This window comes from Prosopis cineraria, unplaced genomic scaffold (genome assembly GCF_029017545.1).
Source record: "Prosopis cineraria cultivar Desert tree isolate PC_DT_omini unplaced genomic scaffold, ASM2901754v1 PC5, whole genome shotgun sequence".
NCBI classification, from domain to species: Eukaryota; Viridiplantae; Streptophyta; class Magnoliopsida; order Fabales; family Fabaceae; genus Prosopis; species Prosopis cineraria.
Genome location: NW_026555336.1, coordinates 10,355,101 through 10,358,792, shown reverse-complemented (window position 1 = coordinate 10,358,792; position 3,692 = coordinate 10,355,101). Strand labels below are relative to the sequence as shown.

At 36.0% G+C, this 3,692-nt stretch overlaps 1 non-coding gene across 1 annotated transcript; it reads right to left on the bottom strand.

The window, feature by feature from the left end:
- Positions 1–2,998: 2,998 nt before the first annotated feature.
- On the bottom strand, positions 2,999–3,105 carry LOC129312273 (small nucleolar RNA R71). The gene has a single exon (XR_008593517.1). It is a non-coding gene; the product is annotated as a small nucleolar RNA R71 (small nucleolar RNA).
- Positions 3,106–3,692: the final 587 nt, after the last annotated feature.

The window sequence follows — 3,692 nt, the reverse complement described above, 5'->3', positions numbered from 1 at the left end:
GGTCAACACTCCTTGAGGTCAATGGCTGATGGTTTGCACGTGAATTATGATTATTTTGAGGGATTAGATCAGCTAAAATGATGTGGATGACACATGAAAAATTAGGCACACATTGGAATCATCTACAAACCAATAGGAAGTTGCCACCTTGCAAGTGTGACAAGGCTCCCATTTACATTTTAATTTCTTTTTCCTTATTTTAATTAAGCTTCAGCTGATGGGAGACACCAAGGAGCACGCCATTTTAAGTCCCAAATGGGATCCAACACATATCTCATTCATCTTCCACATTCTCTCTCTCTTGTTCATAGTGTTCTTCATTTTCTCTCTTTTGTTCTTCATTTTCCAGCACCCTAACCTCCATTTTCAGCCACCAAACCTCCACAAAACTCATACCATTCTTCTCCTCTCTTCATTTTCGTTCCATCCCTTCCATTTTCACAAGGATTGAAGCTCATTTCCATCATTCAAGAGCTATGGAGTTTGGCCTTCACAAGCAATCACTAGGGTTCTTGAAGATGAAGATTGGCTAAGTTTCTTTGTGGAATCCTAGAGAGATGAAGATGGAGGATGAGTCTTGAGCTTCAAATTGGCTAAGTTCTTTTGTTTCCTATCCTCTTCTCTTTTTACTAGATGGTTAGATTTCTTAATCTAGGGTTTAATCATCTTAGCTTATAAATTCTAATTTGAATTTGATGTTGATGTAAAGAGAGAGGATTGTTTCATTTTATTTCTCCCTTGGACAGCCATGACTGAATTTTGCCACTCTTTGTTTGGCACATAATCTTGTGTTTTTCAATTAGTGAATTTCTTGTGTTAATATTGCATAATCTTGTGGTGTTAATGCTTGTGTTGTTGAGTAGCTTGACATAATCTTGTGGTTGCTCAATTTATGTGTTTGACCATGGCTGTTGAGAGAGGATTTTGAGTGAATCACTTGGCTAATGTCTTCACCAATTGGTTAATTGAACTAGGGACTTTAATCTAAGACCTAGGGAGGTTAGCTAATTAGGTTAATTGGCTTAGGATAATTTTCTTAAGTCATGACAGCTTTAGTCAAGAGGAAAGGGAAGCTAAACTTAGCCTAATCATGAGAAGATAATGAGTCCAAAATCAACTAATCTCTAGGGTTCCATTATTGTGAAAAGGGAAGTTCATTTCACTCACTTTCACTAGCATTTTAATTACTTGCACATTAGGTAATTAGTTTAGATAATTAGCTAGGTAACTAAATTCCTACAAACTTTGGTTGATTTATTTCACTAGATAACTTTCAATTAGACTTAAAACCATTCCTTGGGAGATGACCTAGGGTTGGCCCTATATTGCATTAGGGTTAGCTTTAGTGTAATTTTGAGGATAAGCGACTAATTTCCTATCAAAATTTTGGCGCCGTTGCCGGGGAATGGTTTAAGTTTAATTCTAAGGTTGTTTAGTACTTAATTTACATTTTTAGTGTTCCTGGGAAATTTTTTGAAAAATTATAAAAATTTGTGTTTTGTGTTTTGTTTAGTGTTTTTTGTGTGTTTTGAGTGTTTTTATTCTGTTTTGAAAAAGAAAAAAAAATTAGTGCAATTTTCGTTGGTTTGGTGTAGAGCTGAAAATACTCTGTTTCTAGTGTCTCTGTCTGAAATTGAAAAATTAACTGGGAATGAGTCTGAGGGAATTTGAACTTGAAATTTATTTCATTGAAAGCTCTATATCCTAGCTTCACTTTAAAATTGGTTTGGTCAATTTTGGACGTGGGAAGTGTCCTGTGGAAATTTTACAATCTAACAAGGTCCAGGGAGCCATTACAGAGGATTCCCAAAACCCTGTTTCAACTTTGAGTTAGCATATCTTCCTCTTTGTGCGTTCAAATTGATTGATTCTAGTTTCATTTTTCTTATCGCTGTCTTATCTTTGTTTCTTGTGTTTAGGATTTTCTTCAATTTTTCCATTTTCCTATTTGAAAGTTTGTTAGAAGCTCTGAAGGTCTTCTGGACGAAATCCTGTTTCTCCAGACTTGAGGACCAACTTGTGAAAAATTCTGGGAACGATTGGGAAGGATTTTTAATCTAAAAGTTTTATATAATTTTCCTGTATATCTCTTGTGTTTCTCATAAAAGTTTCAGGGGAATTTATCATGTGGATTTGCTGATAGAAAATTCACAAGTTCACTGTCTCCAGAGAGCCTACTGTGCGAATTCCAGAATTGCCAAAGCTTCTTGATTGAGCATTTCTAACTCTCTTTCTACTTGTTTGGTGTTATTTTTTTTTTCATTTTGTTGCTATTGAGTTTAATAAAAAAAATAAAAAAAATTATTTCTCTTGCTTTTGTGTGTTTTGAATTGTTTCATGTTGATTTGCATTTTAGTTTAGTTTGTTCTTTGTTCTTAATTTTCTTGAGCTTGATTAGTGCATGACCCGAAGAAAACATACCTCTTTTGTTGAATTAGATCCAGAAATTGAAAGAACTATTTCTAGATTGAGAAGATCACAACCTATTCTTGATTCTCATTTGGTTTGTAATTCAACAATGGAAGGTATCTTAGGACATGAGCATGTGCATAATGAGGGCCATGGGAATGGGAATGAGAATTTGCATGATGATGGCCATGTTAATAATGAATTTGAAGGCTTGCATAACCCTAGAGAGGAGAGGAGCATTAGGCAATTAACTCAACCTAATTGGCATGATAATCCTTATGGCTTATATGTTCCTCCTACTAATGTTCAATTTGAAATTAAATCCTCTTTGATTAATGCATTGCCTAAATTTCATGGGTTACCAGGAGAGGATTGCCATAGGTTTTTGCATACTTTCCTATTGGTTTGTGATACTATGAAGCCTATGCATGTAAATGTTGATGATGTTCAAGCTAAGGCTTTTGTATTTTCTCTTGAAGGTTTAGCAAAGGAGTGGTATTTCAACTACCCTTCTTATGTGAAAGTGAGCACATGGGCTGAGCTAAGAAGACTCTTCTTAGATAAATTCTTTCCAAATTCCAAGGTCACCAATTTGAGGAAGCAAATCTATGGGGTCCAACAAGGAGAGGATGAGAGTCTCTATGAGTATTGGACTAGATTCCAAGGCCTTTTGGCTAAATGCCCACACCATCAAATTTCTAGTGAGAATTTAGTCCAATATTTCTATGAGGGCTTGATTCCAAGAGACAAAGTTAACATTGATGCCGCTAGTGGTGGATGCTTGATTGACCTCACTTCCTTAAAGGCTTGGGAACTAATTGACAAGATGGCTTCAAGTGGTGCTCAATACTCTACAAGGGAAAAGAGAAATGTGAATATGGTAGGTTCTTCAATTCTTAATGATTCATATGTGGACTTGCTAGCTGCCAAGATTGGGAGAATGTTGGCTCCACAAATATCTCAAGTGAGCAATGTAAGTACTTCTCAAGCACTTGTCCCTTATTCTTGTACTTTTTGTGACTCACCTATGCATGTAGAAAGCAATTGTCCTATTAAGTTTGAACAAGTAAATGCTATCTACAATGGAAAACAATCCTATGGTGGGAGGCAAGGGCAAGGAGCTTATTCTAATACTTACAACCCTTCATGGAGAGACCATCCTAATTTCTCCTATTCAAATCCAAATGTGGCTTTACAAGACAATCAACAAAGAGGATCCTATCAAAACACCTTTGGCCGTGACCCTCCACCTCATTTGTCTCAAGGTAGCTCTTCTCAAAGCT